The sequence below is a fragment of the Dunckerocampus dactyliophorus genome, chromosome 4 (genome assembly GCF_027744805.1).
Source record: "Dunckerocampus dactyliophorus isolate RoL2022-P2 chromosome 4, RoL_Ddac_1.1, whole genome shotgun sequence".
In the NCBI taxonomy this organism is placed as follows: domain Eukaryota; kingdom Metazoa; phylum Chordata; class Actinopteri; order Syngnathiformes; family Syngnathidae; genus Dunckerocampus; species Dunckerocampus dactyliophorus.
The window spans coordinates 29,576,788-29,600,497 of record NC_072822.1 but is presented as its reverse complement, the minus strand read 5'-3'; the positions used below and the strand labels follow the sequence as shown (position 1 = coordinate 29,600,497).

The 23,710-nt window shown below is 40.7% G+C and overlaps 1 protein-coding gene across 1 annotated transcript in view; it reads right to left on the bottom strand.

The window, feature by feature from the left end:
* LOC129179501 (tight junction protein ZO-2-like) overlaps positions 1-23,710 on the bottom strand; it is a 157,496-nt gene that overhangs the window by 110,674 nt on the left and 23,112 nt on the right. The gene's annotated exons all lie outside the window — the stretch shown is intronic.

The following is a 23,710-nucleotide window of genomic DNA, read 5'->3' as shown; positions in this document are numbered from 1 at the left end:
TGGGAAACTCGATTCTTTTCACTGACTTGAGTTCTTTTGAATCACTCACTAAAGTGAAAAACTCGCACATATGCGCAACAAGTTTTGAATCGGGTACTCGATTCACTCTAACCAATTCACTAGAGATGATTGGTTCGGTTATTTTTGGAGAGGTGGCTCTTTTTTCTCGGCTCCCTAAATAGAGCCAGATCTTTTTCCCTCGATTTTTGTTGCTGCTTAAATTGATTTATACCGAAATACGTTTAAAATTAATTTGAAATGTTAAAATATAATTACATAAAATGTTTATTATTTATTATAGGGTGAGGAGCTCAGTCATTCGGATGTCTCCCGTACGTCTCCCTGGTGAGATGTTCCGGGCATGTCCAGCCAGGAGAGGACCTTGGACTCGTTGGAGGGATTATGTCTCACAGCTGGCCTGGGAACGCCTTGGTGTCCTCCCGGTGGAGCTGGAGGTGGTGGCTGGGGACCAGGAAGTCTGGGCTTCCCAACTGAAACTGCTGCCCCCATGACCCGAACCCGGATAAGCGGAGGAAAATGGATGGATGAATGGTTTATTATTTATATAGCTTTAGTTTTATAGCATCAAACTTATTGCTGCAAAAAATAAATGATAAAATACAAAAACAAAGAGCCATTTCAATTGTACAAAAAGGTCTCATCTGATTGTGTGTACTACTGGTCAGTTTCCAGCTATTTACAGTGAAACAGCACAACATCATTAGACAACATTAAATCAATTAAAATGTGCAAAACTGAAAGACAAAGAAGCATCCAGGTTATATTTCTGCCATAATTCTGAGGTAGCAAAGACAGATTTTGAGCACAGAAATTAAACTCAAGCGAAAAATGAACTTGTTTGAGCAAACATAAATATATTTTGTGTTCAATAAATGTATTTGCATGTTTGTAATTATCCATACTGTATAAACGTGCAATAATTAATGTTGGTGCACAGGCACACTGCTGCGCTCTCTCACTCCCTCTCTCTCAACCAGTGCATTCTGTTTGCTCAAGTTGGTTTTTTTTCTACACTCACTCAGATTTCTGCAGTGGCCGACAAGTGCAAAATATGTTAACAAAAAGCAAAACAAATTACAATTACACCACCCGGAAGAGGAACGTACCAAATCCCAGCGTTATAGGAAGTGATAACGTTTGGACCAATCAGCTCCGAGGTGTTGGAACACTGCTTTTCTGGTTAATATTGGTGGCTGAGAAGTGCAAAGCACTTTAACAAAAAGGTAGTAACTAGTAATTGTACCACACGAGTCAGACAGGTAACATCTGGACTTGTGGCGGGTGTTAATGGAAGACATTGGCATCAAGTTTGGCCCGTTTTGTGGCACACGCTTGAGTTGCTTGATGCACATGTGGCCGGTCGTTGGAGTTGTTAAATGGTACTTACCAGACAGAAGGAACAAATGTAGTACAGGAGTCTATCAAATATTTTTATGAAGGTATAACTGGGGTAGAATCCCCTTCCGGGTGGTCTAATTGTAATTTATTTTGCTTTTTGTTAACATGTTTTGCACTTGTCGCCCACTGTAGATTTCTGCTCTGCGCTCAAATTGGCACAGCGTTATAAATATCCCAAAAAGACAGCCAATCCGAGAGCTGGATAAATGTACACTGTAATTGGCTGTTTGCGGCTCCAATTAGATTTCTTGTTACATACTGTAAATCCCAGAAGCATTAGTAAACAACAGTTTCAAATCCCAATTGCAGGATTGCGTCCTTCCAGTGAACATTTGTGGGGTGCTGATGTCATCTCAGTGAGGGAAGGTTGTTCCAATTCAAAAAAGCTACAAGGGTCCCTAAAATTCGGCCGACAACTGTGTCCTAATCATTAGCTCGCAGTGTTTATCTGGACTATACTTACTGGCCTTCCATATCCCAAGATTCTTTGCGCCGGGCTCATTGGTGTTACGCAACAAGAGAAGAGCAACTTTAAATTACTCTCCTGTTGTCTCATACCTTGGCTGTTCAGATCGCTTCATTCATGGAGCTTTTTCTGCCTTTCTTTCAAATTGTTAGACTTGGAGAATTTGACTTATGTCTTATTAATATATGAAACTGTGGGAGAGTTTATCACTTAAACTACTTATTCAATGTATTTCGTACGTAAATGGACTGAAGTTAATAAGTTATTTTTTGGTTTGTGGACATCATGTACATTTTATCTTATTGGCAAATGTTAACTTTTATGAATGTTTACATTACTGTTGTTAATGCAATATTGTGTTTACTTTGCTTTTCTGTTGAGAGCACTCCAGGAGGAAATGTAATGGAATCTCAAGACATTTTGAAGGACAACAGAGCAAAAAGAAATGGATAATACAAATGTAAAAAATAATACAGTACAGGTTTGGATGATCATTTGGAAGTTATTTTTTTTTACCAATGTAATAAATAATGTCATCCATAGTCTTAATTGCAAAGATTCAGGAATATATTTTGCGATTGTAATTGATTTATTCCCCTTAATACTTATAATAACTGTCTAAAATCCAACCATCTATAATGGGATAAGGAAACTACCAAGTGCTATATTGCATTGACAATAGAGTATTTATAATGCAAAAATAATTCTGGGCATTTATAGAAGACGAGAAAATATGAGTTGAGTAGGAGCCTTTCCAGCCTGTAATCTCTAATTATGTAACAACATTCTTTCACTGTCTCTTATCTCCTTCCCTCCTATGTGTGTAGCCCCTCCCACTCCCTTCTGCTCTGTGTCGACACATACGACACCACACATTTTGACCAATCACATGTGGTTTTATGAGAAAAAGACCAGAAAAGGTTCCTTGAAGTGAACAAGCTCTTTGGAACCGGCTCTTTGAAGTTAACTAGCCAGTTCCTAGTAGGAGCTGTTGTGTTTTTTTTTCCCATCATCTGTTTTTCAGATAAATCTGCACAAGCCTAAGAGCCAGATCGTTCACAAAAGACCCAACACCAGCTGGTACAACCCGACTCACTTACTTGAACACAATACTGTTTTAAATTTGTGGTACAGAACATTAGAGAGTCATCGTCTGAGAATTAAAACTGCAGAGGAGGAATGAAACTATGACTATGACTGAATATGTGCACAGAATCTGGACAGATTCTACGTTTAGTTTGGCTTTATCTACTAATAATGATAAGCAGCCTGCGATTTTAAACATTTTAAACCTGTGAATATTCCCATTCATCCAGGTCATTGTATTCTCAGGGCATTGAATGGCTGGCAAAAGGACTGTTCAGGTTATTTTAGAAGATTTTTCGCCTCTAAAGCCAAGCAGGCTTCATCAGTTCATCCTCAATGACTAACTAATGGGACAAACACTCGTCTGACTAGATAGGACAGCTCTAGTATGAGAAGCTGGTTAGTAATTATCCTCTAAAAGGAGGACGCATGTCCAGCCAAGAATGGCTTCGCTCTTTTGTGGTGTCAAACAACAGTCGTTAGGATACAATGGCGTGGGGCCTCTGCCAGCCAGCGACAGCCGTTTGGGTGGAATCACCCTTGTTAGCATTCCATTTGTCACGTTTTGGTATTATATGTTGGAGCATTACCTCATGATGTGGAGACATGGTGGCTGGCCTGCATAAAATGGCAATAAACGATGTACAAAAACAAACAAAGGGAGCGGTCCAAAGGGGTAATTAAGTAAGGCACCAAGTAAAAACAGAAGAGTACTAAGGTAGTGATGCTAAGTAGCACAAACACACAAAGGAGCTCGAGGAATGGAAAATACGAATAAATAAACAACGGACAAGACAAAACTGTGTATAGGATTACAAGCAAATAACAGAGTACCAGGTCATCACAGGAAGCGGGTGAAGATTCACCATAAGGCTATAGTTAGTGTCTAGAAGTGTAAAGGGCAACCAAAAATACATGCAGAAACACAAAGCAGTAGAAACACAATGAACCGGCGACTAGAAAAGGGACCAGCAGAACTAAATACGAATGCTGATTACACTTCAGACCCAGCTGCAGTCATAACACTCACGAGGAAAGTAAAGGCACGGCCTATAGTGGCAAAACAGGAAACAAATATAAAATAAAAGCACAAAACAGGAAATGAAGCCACACAAAGGAAAACCAAACCCAAAAGCTCAACCTGTCATGCGTACCGCCCCCCCAAGGAAGAGATCCCAAATGTTCTCAGGTCCAAAGCAACACAAAGTCGGCGGAGGGTTGGCAGACATGCGCCTCTGCCTCTGCTGCGATGGAACGGTGGAATGGCAGAATCGTAGCGGCCCCTTTGGAGGATAGCCAAAACTCCAGACGCAGAAGAGTAGTTGGGATCACTGAGGAGGACGGCCGAAACGGCAATCCCAGCAACAACGTCATGGGGACCCCTCCAGGGGACGGCTAAAACAGGTGGCGTCGTGGGGATCCTCCGTGGGCTTGGCCAATGATGGGCTGGAGTTGGACAGCAGCAGGTTCTGCACTGCTGCTGCTGGCAAACAGGAGAGCACCTTGGACAACCGCAGAGCCGGAACAGGAACTGGTGGCAGCTGTGGCGTTCAGGTCTGCGGAGCGGCGGCATAGAAATTCATGCCGGCTGGCGTGGCTCAGTCTACACCGCCAGGACAGTAAACTGAAGAGAGCTGTGCATCCCCAGCCACACAGCAGGCCATAGCCCTCCCTCCAAGGGACGGATTCCAGACATCCACAACACACGCCGAAGGGGGGAGGAAGGTTTGGTGGCACCCAGAAGAGGCAGGCTTGGATTGGCTAGCCAAAGTAGCAGCCAGGGATGGGTGGAGGGAGGTTTGGAGCGTGTTCAGAGGTCCGTCCCACACAGGCCAACCAGCGAGAACCAGTAGCGACTGGACCCCGAATTGTCTTGGAGTTGGAACTGGGGGCGTCTTGGCTTTGGGCTGGCACGGAGCAGGCACAGTTGGTGACCTGACCTTCACCTCGGCCTGGCGTAGCGCAGGAGCAGGAGGCAACTTAGCCTCGGCCTGGCGGGGAACAGGAGCTGGAGGTAATCGGGTACCGCAGGCGAGTGGAACTTGGGCTGGAGTGGAACCCCGTTGGAGAAAGGATAGTGACCCACAGTGTCTCCAGAGCCACAGGAAGGGGGTTGCCTGCTACTGCTGAGGAGGTGAAACCCTGCCTCTTAGAAGGCGCTCCTCACTCCATGCAAAAATTCCAAACAAGAAAGACTCCAAAGAAGTGTACATATACTGATATATTATATGGCCGGTTCCTTCTGTCATGTATTATATGTTGTAGCGTCACCTCAGGATGCAGGGACATGATGGCTGGCTTGGATAAATCGTCTTTACTTTCTTTAAAGGAAAGTAAAGGCACAGCCTACGGTGGCAAAACAGGAAAGAAATGCAAAATAAAAATAAATAACAGGAAATGAAGCTAAAGGAAAACCAAACCCAAAAGTCCAACCTGTCATGGTGAACATGACACCACTCAGATGTAATGATGGTCATGGACCCCCCTGAAACCAAGGTGGCTGTTCCTTGTTTATTTGTTAGAGAAACCATTTAATGTTTTTGGAAAGATGGTGCCGCAGACCACCCGCTCTGTTCAGAGATGGTTTCTTAACTTTAACGTAGATGGCTTCCCTTACTCCTTTTTTAAAACCATTTGTCTTCTCTGCCCAGAACGTGCACATTTTTGTCCTGCTGTTTCTCTTTGAGGTGCAGGTATGTAGACAGCTGAGTCTCGACCTGAAGAGTTACCCCGTCTCTGTTGTGACATGCGCCTGCTCAGTGACTGCTTGGTTTCCCCAATGTAAAAATCAGTGCATTGCTCACTGCACTGGACAGCATACACCAGATTTCTGGGTATGGGTTGTCCTGTCTTTGGGATGAAACAAACCTTAATCTTGTGTTAGTGCACTTAAAACCTTAAGTGCACTGGTATGTTGTGCTGGTTAGTTTTGTCATATAAACCTGAGACATACAGGATGACAATGTTATTGTGTCTCCTACTCTTTTGTTCTTCATCCACCTTGCTTTTGTTCTTTCTGGAATGAGATGTACCTTTTACAAACGAACAGCTGGGTTTGAGGGCATTCCTCACGTGCTTATACTCTCTCTTTGGCCTGTGGGCTGGTGGGAACAGAATCAGCTCTGGGTTCTGATAACGTCCAGTTTGTGTTCCAGTGGGTGAGGTGAGTCAAAAAGTAGGTACAATGGAACCTCAGTTAGCGTCCATCCTGGTTAGTGTGTTTTTCGGTTAACGTAGAAGATGCTTTGGTTTGCGTATACATGGCGTATTCAGCATTCAATTCAGCATACAATATGGCGCACATTTTGTCACGTTGTTAATACACTTTGTGAGTTTAAATGTGTTCTTCATGTATTTTTTACCACAAAACATCCTTGTTAGCATAGCTAACATATCAACAAAATGGCAACCGGAACCCAAAGTCAGCTACGTTGCCCGTATGTGATGTCATCAGCAGATGACTGACAAAAATGTTAACACAAAATAGTTTTAGTTTATGGTTTATGGTCATGTTTAAGGTTATTTTTACCTTCACTGAAGACGTGACTGCTCCCAAAGACACGATGTGGCAACGGGACACCACACGGTCACCATTTTTCTTGAATTCAAGTTATTTATTCAATTCAATAGTGTTTCTCACCTTCTTTATCAAAATGCTTGCACTTGCACATTTCTTTGGTTCCATTTTGGCATACTGAGGTGAGAAACACGAGTGAATTCAAGAAATAACTCCTGGCAGAACATGAAGGCGGTGTCCGTGTGGCATCTCGCTGCCACATCGTGTCTCATGTGAGGTAAAAGATAGTAACTTTAAATATTCATTTATCTCTTTCATTCATTATGTATATGTATTAAATGCATTTAAAATGTTCTGCATGTAAATTTGACAAAGTCATTTCCTTAAAAAAGTGGAATGCAAATATGTCCTGTCTGCTAGTTACACAAGCAGATTAATTCTGGCCAGCTAACTGTTCACTCAGTGTTAGTACATCCATTATCCACTGACCTTGAATATCCAGGGCAAATTACCCACTCATTAGGCTTGGATTTAGACCTTGTCTTCTGAGTTGTGTGTGCGTGCGTGTGTTCAGTCTGCCTCTGGGCCTTGGGAATTCAAACACAGTTCCAGCTGCTGAGTGCACACAAGTCAGCAAGTCAGGCTCTTATCATTACCAGTCACAGAAGAACTGCTACATCTAGAGGCTGTGAAAGGTAACGCACCCAACAGCTGGACACTGCATTTGAATACTACACAAAGATGTGTAGTAATGAGCAAAACAATCATGTTCATATTCAGTCTGCAAAAACAACACACACATGCAGCTGCGTAAAAATACAATCAATCGATTCTGATGATTTAAGCTTTTCGGTAAAAGTTCAAGTTTGAATAAATATGTTTCCTTTATTAGCCAAACTTGATAATCATAATCAAATAGGGGTGTCACGAGATCTCGCGAGATCAAAGTGACAAGACAAATGAGAAGATTTCTCGTTCACAAAAAAAAAAAGTTACACAATAATAAATAAATTCATTAATTAATCACAAATGAAAATGAACTGGATAATTTTGCTGGTTTCCATATATTTCCATGTTTATATGTAGGAGGTTGGAAATGCTACATGCAGAGTTTTGAAATTAAACAGGCACCCCCACACAATTTTTGTTAAAAATTGAACGTTACTAACTACTATTTTTTAGGGATGAGCCGAATACTCATTGTGAACGAGTATCCATTACGGATGATGCATTTTTGCAGAGTACGAGCATTAAATGAGTACATCTCGTCATTAAAATCCTTATTATGTAGTCACTCCTCACGCTCTGTGACTGGCCAGTCACACACAGCGACCACCCCTCCCAAGACAGACTCCACAGGAGCTGAGCGGTGTCTCATTCACGCACACGGTGCAAATGGCAAGTTGAAAACGGCTCGCGTGGCGTTGCCCACTGCCTCCACTTTATTAGGTTTTCCTCAGCTTGCCTCTATTTCGGTTGGTATCTAAAGTTACTTAGTAAACTTGTTTGATAAAGTACGCGGTGCATTCAACAAGACAACGCTGTGCAGGCTTGTGCTGCGTCAGTCACTTATGCAACTCAGTTGGGGTAGCATGACCGCTTTTTTCCTTGAAATGCATTTTTGTCTTATTCCATGAAGTCATCATAAAACAGGCGTGCTGCCTACAATATAAGAATTTTGTTCATTTTCAGTTGGCAGTACACAGACAGTAACCTGCATTGGCTGGCCACAACATTAGGTACACCTGCACAGGCATATTGCAATCTTAAACTTGTTTCATAACGTACGCGGTGCATTTCACAAGACAGATGTATACGGCTTGTGCGTCGGTCACTGCCAGTTTTTTTTTCTCCGTTTTTTCTCCGTCTGCTTGCTTCTAATTTTGCTTCTAACTTTGCTTGTAGTACTGAACGCAAAAAGGCTTGCTTGTCCAGTTTTTCATTGCACTTAAAAAAAAAAATACTTTAAAAATCTTGTCTCGTCTAGTTCTCGCGGACCCAATCTCATCTATCGTCTCGTCTCGTGAGTTGGAAGTCCCGCGACAACCCAATAACCAAATATTCTGTTAAGGGTAAATAATACAGCAAACTTTGTTTTTTGAGCACCATTTCGTATTATTCAATTTTCAACAAAAAAATTTTGCCGAAATGTTGCCTCAGTTTTCATGGTTATGGTACAAATCTTGTATTTTACCCTTTGGTACGTTGCTAGCAGCGGTGGCTGCTGGTCTTTGAAACGGGGGGAGCTCATTGGGGCCTGACATCCATTTAATATGATTTCAGCTACGCTGTATGCTGTCATCGTGACTGTACTAACTAGCAAGCCACTCATGAACCAATGAATGAACAAAACTAATAACGCTGGGATTACTTACAATGCAGTATGTGCAAAGTCAGAAAACAGCTGCAGAATTTAATCGCTGTGAAACAATACAAAGACACTTCACGTCTGCTCTGACCGCTGTCTCCCCTCGACTCTGCATGCTTGCGTTGCATGGGAGAAGAAGGGGAAAAAAATTCTGCTCACTCCTCTGGCTGCTGTCAGTCAAAACCAAGGACTGCCCTGCTCCATAGACGCCCAGTGAAGCTCAGCTTCCCTGGAAGGAATGTTTTTTGCCGGTTTATCCAATCAGGGTCTTACTTTCTCCCTGTGAGCTTCCATGCGCTGAAGCCACAGCTTCAATGGAGATTTACCCAAGTGTCCGTGCTGCTGCCGAGGGAAGAGAGATTGTGTCAGAGAGCAAACTCCCTCAACAGCAGATTAATGCGCAACATGCTCACAAAATGAGCAATGTAGTTTTAAGTCTCCTCATACAAGTTTAACAATGCGTATTCGACCAATTCCATCCATACATTTTCTACGGCGCTTATCCTCACTAGGGTCGTGGGTATGCTGGAGCCTATCCCAGCTGACTTCGGGCGAGAGGCGGGGTACACCTTGGATGAACCTAACTTTGGAATGTGGGAGGAAACCGGAGTACCTGGAGAAAACCCAACTCTTGAGAGAACTCACAATCTCCTGACTGTGTGGCCAACATGCTAACCACTAGGCCACCGTGCGGCCCTTATTTGCCCAATTATTATATTAAATATAAAGTGGAAGTTCAGCTTTCCTTAGAGTCAATGAGCAATCGCCACCGGTGGATAGAATTGATTGCACACACCTGCATTCAATCACTGGGACCTTCATTAACCGCTGCTAAGCAGAATCACACGGCAGTTCGTTCCTTGCTCTCACCTGCTCATCGCCAGCCGTTACTGCTATCGTGGTGTCTACTTACTGGTCATTTTTTGTATTTTGTGGTAATTCCTCCCTCCGTGCTTATCCTGCAGTGGTTCCTGCCTAATCCTGCTAAGCTTAGTTCTGCTTCGTTTTCAGCAGCGCCTTTAGTTCTGTTTTTCTCCTGCCCTCCTTTTACCTTTGCCAGTGTTTTTTGTTCCTCACCTTTTTGGTTTGTCGCCCAGGGGCTTTTTGTTATAGTTTTGGACTCTCTTGCTTTTCTCCTGCACGGAGCAGTTTTTGTATTAAAGTATTTTTCCTTACACCGCTGTGTATTCATTCTCTGCATCCTGGGAGCCAAACCCCTGGCCGAACGTGACAGGTACATATTTTATGCCTTTCTACATGCATTAGGCGCTAACTACTGCGGGCCGTGAGCCGAGTTGCAGTCCGCTGATGATGCTGAGTTCGATGCTGTGACACCTCACCTATGAAGTTACAGCAACAAGTAGGACTTTCTTTCTTTGACATGTATGCGATGAAAAACACGGACAACAATATGGATGTACTTGAACAAGATAATGAGCATCCACCTTGTGTATTTGTGCAAATATGAAAAAACTCCATTTGACTTCTCTCCCATGGAAGGCGTCAAAATGGGGAGAAAGCAGTAGTTTGCAAAGATGACTTGTGTTTATGTCTGTGAGATAGAGAGACAGAAAGAGAGAGTTTGTGTTCAAAGAGAGAGGGGGTGTTCATGTTGTGTCAGAAAGAGGGCGGATGAGTGTGTGAGATTGTATTAATTACATTGTAATTATTTAGACATGTATATTTTGAAGCACTCTACTTCACAGTATTCATGTCTAAATAATCTCTCTGACACACACATGAACACCCTCTCTCTCTTTGGTCACAAACGCTCCTTGTTTCTGTTTCTCACGCACATGTAACACTGCAGAGAATGATGGGCCAACTCATCTCCAGTGCAACATATTTATTTTTGCAAAAGCTGCAAAACAAGGAAATATAGGTTATTCGTGGGCACCTTCGATGTGTGTCTGCACACGTCTCATCACGTAGTGACTAACAAGTTTTTCTTCTAGTATTACAATAAACAAAACACAACACACATGTTACGGTATGAGCACATACCTTAATCAACTCAAAATACAATCTTAGTGTTTTAACCATTGTTTAACCAATCACTGTTTTATCCTCTTTTCCATTACTCTCATGAATTGTATTTATTAAACTAAATCTATGTCCAACAATATACCCTTTTACTGTATTCTCATTCTAATCACCCTGAATGAAACAAACACCAAGTATTTTACACTTTCTATGACCATACAGAAATTACATAGTGTAGCTTTAACTTCACATTCACATGTGGGACATACTTTCTCCATCACAGCTTCCTGAATGAATTAGCAATAGCACAGCACATGTGCTGTTTAGCCTAGCTTAGCCTTATACTTAGCTTAGTATTTACAGGAAGACAAGCATCACATGACAATTCATATTCACTCTGTTTGACATACGTTCTGGCTGTACATGTATTCACCTGACTCATGTGCGTCCCTTAACAATATACACGTAGAATTTGGTCATTCACACATTGCCACGGACGAGTCCGCCATTTTCGGTACACAACGAGGAACGTCACTCTAACGAGCTCATTAACGTTCATATTCACTCTTTAGCTTGACACCTGTTACACTCTAAAGCGCTAATTAACTGTTACAACTGCTGTTTATTACTTATATATGGTTTACAAGTCATCTTACCTGCAAAACAAGGAAATATAGATTATTCGTGGGCACCTTCGATGTGTGTCTGCACACGTCTCATCACGTACTGACTAACAACTTTTTCTTCGTCTTCCGCCAGGACGTCAGCTACTGATGCACATGGCACCCTCTGCTGGCGGAAACCTATATTACACTTAACAGCATATAAACAGCAATAGACATCAACAGTGGCTCCTATAAAAAGTGACTTTAAACATCAAAATTAAATGGGGGGGCAACTATTTCCATGTATTCATCTATATCATAGTGCCACACACATAAAGTCATCTTTACAAACAATTGATTTCTCCCCATTTCCATGCCTTCATGCTAACACTTTATGAATGTTGGCATATATATTTTAGTTATTGCTTTTTTTTACATTGTAATTGTTCATCTTAACCCGCAATACATACACACGGTCTCTTCTCTTTCTCCCTGAAACACACAAACACACACACACACACACATCTGTTGTGATGATGTCTGGGTTGTTTTTGTTCAAAAATAAGTATCTGGCATTTTGACATCCACTGGTTTTGTATCTGAACTTCATTCTCTCATTCTGTTGACCCCGTATTAATTTAGTGCAAGGTTGGACAGTATATTGGTAGGGGCCTTTCCTGCTTTTTTGTGTTAAAAGAACATTTGAAGAGGGCCCCTCGCTATGTTCGCCTTAGGCCCCAAAATTGCCAAGTCCGCCACTGGCTGTACAGTGTCATTCCGCGAAACCGAGTGCCCAATCAAAGCATCCTACGCATTAATGACTCATCGTGTGTGCTTTGTGTTAGAGAGCGTGACTGCTAAATAACCCGCCTTGGGGCCAAAGAAAGTTGCGAGTGGCAGCAATTTGATAAAGATAAGAAATACTCCTGCCCCTCTCCTTCCCCTCTGCTCCACTTCTCCCCTACCCTCACCGCTTCTCAACGCCTTCGCCAACAAGAGTCTTCAATAAATCTTCATTTATCCATTTAATTCCTCATTTATACCTATTTTGCGTTGTTTTCTGCATGTAAAACTATAAATATTCTATATGTAAAATATGAATTTTGTTAATATTTTTGGGTGTTATATAGGAAAAATTGCCCAAATTTTGCATGTTTCAGTTTCCGTTGGACTTTTTGGAACAAATTAATAAGCAAAACCTAAGTGGCACCGTATCCCACAAGCATCGATGAATGAATCACACAATGCAGATAGAAAATGAGCCTGCAGAGAAACAGCGGCTGTGACACGTCGTGATCTGATACTTCTTTGGAGCTGCTGAGTCAGCCCGTTTGTATTTGGACATGTTCCTCTCATCTCAGACGTAACCTGCCCCCATCACACACTGCTGTCACACAAAGATGTCAGGAAAGAACTGCAATGTCCATCAAATGTTTTGGGTTTTGTCCGGGTTTATTTCTAACTCCTAAAAATATACTGAATACATTTACAAGTAACACAATTAGTGTCCACACATGCTAATGCAATGTTAGCACATGAATGAGTTGGTCCTTCGAAGAGTGAAAAACTGGTCAGTTTCATCATATCAACATATACAGTCAGTAGCTCACTCTAGTTATCAAATCTAAAAGTGTTCTAGCCAGTGCTAGATCATTTAGTCATGGATAGACAGTTCTAGAATGACTCGCAAATGTAAATGAGTCTTTACACCACCACAGTGCATTTAAAATAGATGTGATTAAAGGGTAGACTTCCAACATGACTTCAAAGCTTTCACAGAAAATGCAAAAATATATATACTGCACATGCCATTGACCATCAGACAAAATAATTTTTATTATAGATGGAAACATTAAAAAACATAATCCTTGCACTGATCTGTACCGTAGTTTTCTTTTCCTCTGTATGCTTTTTAAAGGACTCATTACGCAGTACTGTATTGTAGCAACTTTGCTTTCAGCAAGTTAGGGGTTGAGGTTAACGAGATCTGTGGTTGCCAAACTTTTCCCAGTCGCGTACCCCTTCAGACATCTGACTGGTAGTCATGTACCCCCTACTCCTGCACACTTAAAAAACATAAACCACACAATGAAACATCTTTGATATATTACTAAATATGATACATTATAACATTACAGTATATTAGAAAATACCACGTCTTGTTTTTTAACTGCACACATAGGGTACTAAATTAAAATGGAGGGCGTTTGAGAGGGGTAGGATATCTTCTGGTAGGTTTGTCTTCTGTTTGGTGGATTTATTTCTAACAAGTGGTGACAAGCTATGGTAAGATGTGGTGAACTGTGATCTCTATGCTCTTTAGCTGTGTTTTGTACGGTGCTGCAATAACATGCAAATATTCCATCCATCCATCCATTTTCTATACCGCTTCTCCTCATAAGGGTCGCGGAGCCTATCCCAGCTGACTTCGGGCGAGAGGCGGGGTACACCCTGGACTGGTCGCCAGCCAATGGCAGGGCACATATAGACAAACAACCATTCACACTCACATTCATACCTATGGACAATTTAGAGTCTCCAATTAACCTAACATCAATGCAACGGATGTTACACGTAAATGTAATGATGAAAACAAACAAAGGCACATAAAGTACAGAAATCAATAAATCAATTAATTCGATATGAGGCTTATTACTGAACCAAATGGACATATGAGCACATATGTGCATGGCTGAGATCAAGGGTACCCTTTGCTGTCTTCAACTTCACTTAAGTAGTATTTGAAATAGTTGTTCTAACAATGTGTACTATCCCCATCACTCTGACGTTTATAGAGTGAGGAAGCTTACCAAACCATAAATGAAGCCTGTTCATGATTTTATTTTGCGCTAGCACGGCTATGTTGTAAAAAAGTGTCTATATTTGGACATTGAAATGTTACATGTAAAGCATGTCTACTTTTGTTGTGAAATTAACTATATTTTCTCTGATAATTTTGTCATGATTTCTACTTAGAATTAAAGAATGATGTCTGAAATTGGTTTCTAATGTGTTTTATTCAAATATTCTCAGTGTAAAAAAAAATAACTGTCGTGTAATCATTAGTGAAAAGTACATAACCTTCGTGTCCGCCTGCCGATGAAAATTTGGAAGAACATAATTCCATGGAAAAACAAACCCCATGATGGTTACAATGGTAAATATTCATGGAATAATTACTCAACTCTGCAACTAAAGTGATTTTTTTGTGTATAAAAGAGTAAAATAAGATTATTTGAACAAAAGTCTAACACCGAGTGGACACTGAGTTATGTACTTTACATTTAAGAAAGAGTGAACTTCGGAGGGTTGCTATGGGAAATGGAAGACGTCTCGAGCTCTGGTATGTTGGGTGTGTGTTTTGCAATGTTTGAAGTTTGTGTTGATAACATTACCAAAGTCTATCCACGAGTTTAAAATTTTAAATGTAACACTTGGGTACCCTTGATCTGAGCCATGCACATATAGTATGAGATTATGCACCAAGCAAAAATGCACAGCAGCAAAGAGCTAACATTATTAAACCTCACCTCTGTGCATTTTCGCCCGCATTAACATTTGTGAACAAGGACGAGGTGAAAGGAAAATTAGAAAATACGCTTTGGAGAAAGTCATACAAATACAGGTAAGTCTCCACCTGTATCACACATGGTGTGTTCAAGGACCACCGAAAAAAGTGGCCGCAACGCAAGGAGACACATTATTCTTGAAAGCATAAATGTACTTATGTAACCAATGAGTAATTAAAACAGAGTCCTGATAGCAGTTTACTATCAATCCAGATTTAATTATTTGCTGGACTGAAATGCATCTCTTATTTTGTTTCACAAACAGCTGACACAACAGTCAGCGAACATAACAACATGCATGGACAAAACATTTAAACATAACACACAAAGAAAAAAAAATCTATATATAATAATGAATGTCCCTTAAACTGTCCTGAGCACAATTTAAGATTTGCTGGCCAGCATACAAAATTAAAGAGTCTATAGAGCTCTATACATGTATATATGGGCTGTGTATGAAGGAATGAGTGTGTGCTGTGGTGCCTGGGATGCTCCAGCAGCGGCAGGATGGTGACGATGATGATGACAAGGAGGTGGATGGTGTCCTCTTCCTCCACTGTGGCCAACAAGGAACAGCAACAGTCTCTCACATCCAATTCGCTAGCAGGAAAACAGCATAATGTCATGCAGTGATGGATTGAGCAGACAGGCCTGGCACACACAGGTGGCTCTCCTACACACTTTGACCATGTGCGAGCCTACAGCGCTCACTAGGGGCACCATGGTAACCAATTAACGACTGTCGCAATACTGTCGTAAAGATGTCCATTTCTTATAAAGACAATCACATACAATTATAATAAAACAACGAATGTATAAAATTTAGTAGCACCTTATTTAACTGATAACGACAGTGGCATTAATCCCTGAACATTACCTATAGAAAAATAACATTTCTTTTAATCGCACAAAAACACAGCTGGGTTACACTTACACGTGCAAAATTGGGGACTTTCTCACACAGTTAGTGTATCCATTCAACAAACAAATGACAGGCTCATACAGCTCAGAAAATGCACTAATTAGTCACAGCACCATAAGACCAGCTCTCATTTAGCACACAATATAAATGATCTTATACACAAGATCTATATACAATCTAGACAATCTTCAAGATGAAACACTTAAAAACAATGCACAACGTCATCATCAAACTTACTTATTAGTTCATCTAACGCGCACACAACAATGAACAACTTCATGCTGTCGCCTTTCTTCCGGATGTACTACTCGCACTGTGGCTGTTCACGTGATGCGTTCGGGCACATTATGTAAATGTCAGAGTTCGGCGCGAATGTAGTCAAGCCGTTTTTAATTTTTATTCACGTACGGCAATCTGCCAAACTGTAGCCCATTTTGGGAACCTGGGAACTAAACTGCATGAAGCCGAACTGAAATGTAAAATGAAGGTGGAAATATATAGTATAAATATATACTGTATATGGAAATGTGTTGAACTGACTGAGAACCAAACCAGCAACCGTCAGATTGGGAGACGAGCACTCGACGACCTGAGCCATGCCTCTGTGCACTCAGCAGAAAGTTACATGTAATGTTAAATGTAAAATGAATTTCCACCAATTGTGGACAACATTGGAATTGTCCATTCATTTTCAATTGGAAAAATGTCACAGAAAATATTGAATGATGAAAAATGTGGGATTTATTTTTTTAAGTCCTGATACATGTCTTGAATGAGCTGAACATTTTGATGTTGCAATGGTTTGAAGCGCTATGGTGAACCATACACAAGCAGAGAGGACTGAACCAGCAACAATTAGGTTGGGAGATGACCAACCTGCCACCTGAACCATGTCACCCTGTAGTAGGGCCCAATGAAATCTGTTTTATTTGCTCCCAAATTTAGTTTTTTTTCCTCTAAATTTCACATTTATTTTACCACAATAGATTGTGTACTTTTTGTGTCAGTGAATAAGATGTTTTATTTCAGAAGTGGACGTAGCTTGGTTAACTTTTCTTATGAGATGTCAACCTCAGCACACATTGCTACAATATCCTCAACAAACTATAATGTCCACGGTTGAGGTTGAAGAAGACGTAGTAGCCGATGCAATTGCAATCGCTTTATTAATTTATTAACTATTTTTTATGACACCCTTAATTTGTTAGCACAATTACTGTGGACAGGATGTGCGTCACTCGTATTTTGAAGGTCTGAAGTATGTTGTGTGTGTTGAGAATGTCTTTTGACTGTTGCTCAGTGAGACGAGCTGGGTGCCTCCTGCAGCCGTGGCTCTTGTCCTTATTTCACACACAACTTGCACGACGTCAGCGGGCATCCTAACACGCTCGGTTTTGCGATACATTTTGCACTGTGTGTGTGCCAAAAAGCACTCACCGTGACGTAATATCCCATTTCTCACACGGAACACATATCAGTGAGAGACAATGACAGAGTCTATGTGAGGGAGTAGAGGCGAGAACAACTGCACGGCCTCGCCCGTCTGTGTTGGCAATACGTGGAGGCGAATCGGACCCACTGGGCCCCCCCCCCACCTCCTGGCCCCGACATTGGGGTGCGGTGCACCTGTTTTTGAACACTTCACCTCCGTGAAGGGACAAGGATGAGCGCATAAGATGAAAGCATCATGCTGCTGCATTGTTCAGTAGAGATGAGAACGCTGCTGCACACTGCAGCTATTAATGGTGCACTTCAGGTAATACACTTCACTAAAATATAAAACAATCATCACCCGGTTCAAAAGCCTGTTGCACTTACCTTCCTAAAAAGAAACACTTTAAGGTAAGCGGTATCCAAAGTGTGGCTCAGCGGCCATTTTCTCTGTTTCCTATCATGGGCTATAATATTTGATATTCTAATTTGCTTTGTCACATATAATTATATAGCTCATAGTGCAATATAATGAAGTACATTGGATTGCTTGTAGCATCTTTAAAGTACACATCCAAGTGCCCTCCCCATCCTTCCATTTTTCTGAATGCTATTTCAATATTTTTTTTTATTTGAGAATGTAATCTATTGCAGAATAACCTGGCAGCAGAGTGCAATTTCATTTCCATGCTTCATTTTGAAAAGCATCCAGGACAAATCCATTGTTGAGAATACGCGACCATGCAAAATGATTAGTATACAGTTCTATAATAATATATGAACTAATATAGCGACATTGTTGCACCTAAACAGGAGAATGTGCTGAGTAAACGAGGGTGATAAGGTGGAAAAAGATAAGCAGCAGGAAGAGGTGGATCAATATTTGAGGAAGGTGAAACCTGTGACTACCGTGCTGTAGACAGGGAATGCATGACACTGATCCTACTGTGGAACGCTGCAGGTGACATGGAAGTAGTATTTCTTCTTACACCTTTTCAAAAGAACTGGGTCGTTGTTACATCTTTCAAAGTGGATTTCATTTCAGCATTCACACACAATTTGTGTGTGAAAATGACTTCATCTAGTTTTTTATGTTGTTTAATTTCAGAAAAGAAGACAAAATAAAACCAATTGTCAAACAAGTGTTGGATATAATTGTCTTGCCTGTCATCATATTACAGAGCAGTCAAAGCAGTCAGAGTCAATAATGGACTTGAACTGAACAACAGGCGGGGTACACACTGACCTTGTCGCCATTTACACGCATTATACAACAAAGATTTGCAAGAAAGTGAGAGGAAGGCAATGTGACTTTTAAGAAATAAGAAAAAAAGTAAAAATGAGGACAGTCCTAGAACTTGTTAGTGTATGTGGTCAGACAGCCAACCCAACCATAAAACGCTGCGCCCAACTAGCACTGCCGAAGGGCACGTTATCTTAAATGAGCATTCATTCATTTCCTACCACTGCTCAGGGTCACGGATGAGGTTAACAGGAGGCGGGGTACACCTTGGTCTGATTAGTAGCCACTCGGGCACATCAACTGGCAGCCCTTACGCTAACCTTAACACTAACACTAACCCTAGGCCACATCCAGCCAGCCACAGCTTTCCATCCCGCCCCCAGAATAAAAGTGTGCGAGTCATGTGACTTCATTTATCGCGTCCCCATTTGAGTGCCCATTTGTCGCTGCCTTCAAACTATGGAAATACGAAAGCTCAATAATTAGTTTGCATATATACACATTTTCCCGCCGAACTGTTGAAAAAAACCATAACAAATGATGTACCGTACGCTACTTTCAGGCCCTGTTTTGTCATATGCAACCTTTATATTTTAAATCCCTGATCATTGACGGGTGGCAGCGTTCTGGATGTGTAAAAGTGGACCCTTGCAAAAGTATTATGTGCATAAAACAGTTCCAAATGTATATAATTGATGAATGAAAGGGATAAATGAACATTTAAGGTTACTTTTATCATCTGTGAAGGCGTGATTGCTGCCAAAGACACGGACACCACCTTGGTGTTTTGCTATGGGTTATTTCTCGAATTCAATAGTGTTTCTCAGCTTCTTTATTAAAATGCTGGCACTTGCAACTTTCTTTGGCTCCATTTTGCCTTATTTTGCAGCCGTGGTCAAAAGAAAAGCGGTGAGAAACATTACTGACTTCTAGACATAGCTCATAGCAAAACACCAAAGTGGTGTCCGTGTTGATCTTCATGCCACATCGTGTCTTTAGCAACAATCACCAGAGTACCCAGAGCAAACCGTCACAAGCATGGGGATAAAATGCAAACAATGTCACACAAGAGGTCAAAGCTGAGACTGGAACCCACAACCATCTGGCAGCAAGGCAGACTTGCTAATCACTGAGCTGTGGATGTGATGAAGAACAGTGAAAGTATTTTGGCAATGCACTGAGGCAGCAGTAGCTCAGACTGTTTGCTTTGAGTCCTGCTCCGTACAAAACAGAACTGAATTCAATTAATTCATAGAAAACAAACTAGGAAAATATCACTATTGGATTTTTAGCCTAAATGACGTATTTTTCACAATAGCAACTTAAAATGGTGAAGAAGAACAAGAAGTAAGAAGCCAAAAATGTACCACTTCCGCAAGGAATGGGACAACTCTCCCTGACTCCATGTAGCGCAAGTTAAGGTAATGTAATGTAAGGTAGTGTCTGAAAAATGTAACATAACTGATGCCTAGTGACCAGTGTAGAATACTACATAACTTGTCTTTCAATATTTTTGGACTAACAATAGGACATAGTCAACTACAAAACAGTGATCATGAATTAATTTATTCATGTAAAAAAACACAATAGAGTGAGGGAGCGATGTTGGAACCGCAAATTGGCGAGGGACGACTATACATTCACTATTCACCAATGTGACATCACACATCTTTCACATAAAACACCAGAACTGTGTTGAAGGTGTTCTGCATTGTCTGTGCTAGTCTGTGTGTCTGGCTCACAAATTCATAGTCAATTGTACTGCAAATGAAATGAGCTTTTTTTTTTGGATTAAAGCAACATCCTATAAACTCGTGTTAAAATAATAACAACTTACATATCGGATAACTAAGACTGGTATTTAGCATAGCAAAATGTGAGCAGGGTTCCTACTGATTGACATTTGAAAATTCCATACTTTTTCCAGACTCAGTAAATACTGTAGATCATTAAAGCTGCAACAATGAATCAATGAATCAGTGATTAATCAATTATCAAATTAATTGACAACTGTTTTAGTATTCAATTAATTATTTTTTGACATAAAAAAGTAAATATCCTCTGATTTCAGCCTCCCAAATGTGAAATTTTTTAAATTTACGAAGTCATCTATAAAAGCAGACCTATTATCTTTGTGTTTTATATATTCACACATATCACCTCTGAATTTGGAAAACAGTGATTTTATCACTAACTGTTTGTGTTTGCTTCATATTGATTTGGTCCGTCTAGCATCTAACCAAATACTCCATTAATGGAAACAAAGCTTCAGATTAATCGACAAATAGAATAATCGTTAGTTGCATCCCCAGTATCATGTACAGTAAATAAATGACAGAATTAATAGTTTGTTTTCATTATTCTAAATATGTATGCCATTATGTCACCATATAATTTTGAGGCGATTACAGCTAGTAAGCTAAGTAAGCTAGTAAGTAGCTCATACAAAAGGTTAGAGGAGGATAAGAGCAGAGGGCTGGCCATTCAACTCGTCAATCTCCCCAAATGTTTTCCAAGATGTGTTGCCCACTGTGTGCTCTCACATCAAGACATCTTCCATTTCCCATAGCAACCCTCCGAAGTTCTTTCTTTCTTAAATGTAATGCACATAACTCGGTGTCGACTTTATGCTGTTATCTCTGCATAGATTTGACTTTTGTTAGAAAAGTAACTTATATTTGAGAGAGTATCATAAAGTAAATAAAAACAAGTGACAAATCTAGATCTTGAGTTAAAGCTCTGAAAATTTGGCAAAGAAAAACTGACCTTCAGTCCTTACCATGCCATTGTTGTATCACTACAAAGACTACAAATCCCATCAGCCGTTCTTAGGACTGTAATGACATCAACTTTGATCTATCAACTCCACAATATAAGCTAATCATTGCAGCACTGTGGCAACATGAGCCAGGATTCAGTGAAATGCACTGAGTGAGTGGTTCTTGCATTATCATGGTAAACACCTAAAATTATAAGGCGATCTTTGACCTCCCATGAGGGACACACTAATCGCTTCCGGGTTAAATACGGAGCAATTTATCAACGAACACGCTAGAATTTATTTGTTTCGGATAAATGTCAACGACATATAATGTGACGGATAAAAGTAAGTAAAATCCGACTAGTAAACTAAACTTCGCGTGTTTTTTTTTTTGACCTACGAGAGGTAAAAAAAACGGCTGTCAAAACAAGTTATGCTGCTCGATAAACACAAAATTTGTAACTCACCCGACGAAAAAAATCATTTCAAAGTGCATAAAGATCTTCTCCAATATATATAAAAATGAAAAAATCTTACCTCAGACTTGACAATGGTTGTTAAACCGCAGATTGCTCGTCGAATTGAATGATGCTGCTTGATGCTGCCGAGGTTGTGACTGTACATTACGCTAACACAAAATGGCGGACACGGTGAAACATTCCCCTGCTGAACGCGTATTTGGCGAATAACTGACGGAAGGACACAAGTTTTGTTTGGCCCAAGAAGGCACTTTTTATTTTCTAATTCAATATTTACTAGCAATACGCAATTTACGCTGTGAGCTCTAAGTGTACGTACATTACTGGCCTGACACGAAATTTAGGTGTATTGGACTTTTGTTCAAATAATCTTATTTTACTCTTTTATACACAAAAAATGACTTTAGTTGCAGAGTTGAGTAATTATTCCATGAATATATACCATTGTAATCATCATGGGGTTCGTTTTTCTGTGGAATTATGTTCTTCAAAATTTTCATCAGCAGGCGGACATGAAGGTAATGTACTTTTCACTAATGATTACACGACACTGAGAATATTAGAATAAAACACATTAGAAACCAATTTCAGACATTATTCTTTAATTCTAAGTAGAAATCATGACAAAATTATCCTCCTGACTGTGACTGTGTGGCCAAACGCTAACCACTAGACCACCATGCGGCCGCATGAACAACATGCTGAATAGAATTTGGAAACCCAAAAACATCTCGCTCAATACCAAGCTGAACATCTTCAACTCCAATGTTAACATCGTACTGCTGTATGGATCAGAAACCTGGAGGACCATTAATGACATCACCAATTCACTGCAAACTTTCATCAAACGCTGCCTAAGACGCGCCCTCGTGATCTTCTGGCCGAATAAAATTAACAACATTGAGAGAACACCGTGGGAACACACCAAGCAGGAAACAGTGGAGGTCCAGCTGATGAGGAGACACCCTCACACCCAGAGGTCACACCCTCAGAAAAGACAAAACAGCAACAACCAAACATGAATTAACCTGCAACCCACAGGGCGAACGATGCAGAGGAAGGCCTAAAAACACCTGGAGAAGGAGCACAGAACAAGAAATGAAAAAGACCGACATGGACCCAGCTGGAGAAGATAGCACAAGGCAGAAGAGGGTGGAAATGTTTTCTCAATGGCGTATGTTGCGATAGTCGGGGATTCTGCTAAAACGCATCACCCAGTTTGCGACAAACCACCGCCTTACAGAATGTCAGGGATCATTAAGTCTACCTCGGACAAATTGACTGACACAATTGCCAAGTGGATTGCAACAAACTCAATTACATAGATGAAAAGGGAATGATGTTTAATCGTGATTAATCAAAATTAATCCACAGCAACCCTATGATTAATCCGGTTACAAATTGTAGTCGTTTGGCAGCACTATTAATGACACAAGAAAGCTTGAGTTTGGTAAGATGTGCATCATCAACCATCTTTTGTTTTTTGAGGAGTCTATAATGTCATGGTCCAGAAAATTGATGTCATACAATATAGTAGTTGCACCTAATCCCCAACAGGGAGTGTCAGTGGACAGAAAAAGCAACATTTTTCAACAAAAGACCAAACCTGAAAGGAGGAGGCAGCATGAGAGACCTTGCAAATAATTCAGGCATCTCATTAGTATTGTTCACTGCAGCTGCCTTTCAAATGCATGTCCAGCGAGAACCTGCGGAAGGAATTAGATGTTCATCTTGGCCTGCCTGCATGGAAATGCATGGTAGCCTGCCTGGTCTTCAACATGTTTAATGTGAGCTGATAGATTCATATGAATAGACAGGTGCATGGGGGGGCTGTGAGGTGTCAGGAGGTGCAGTGAAAGGC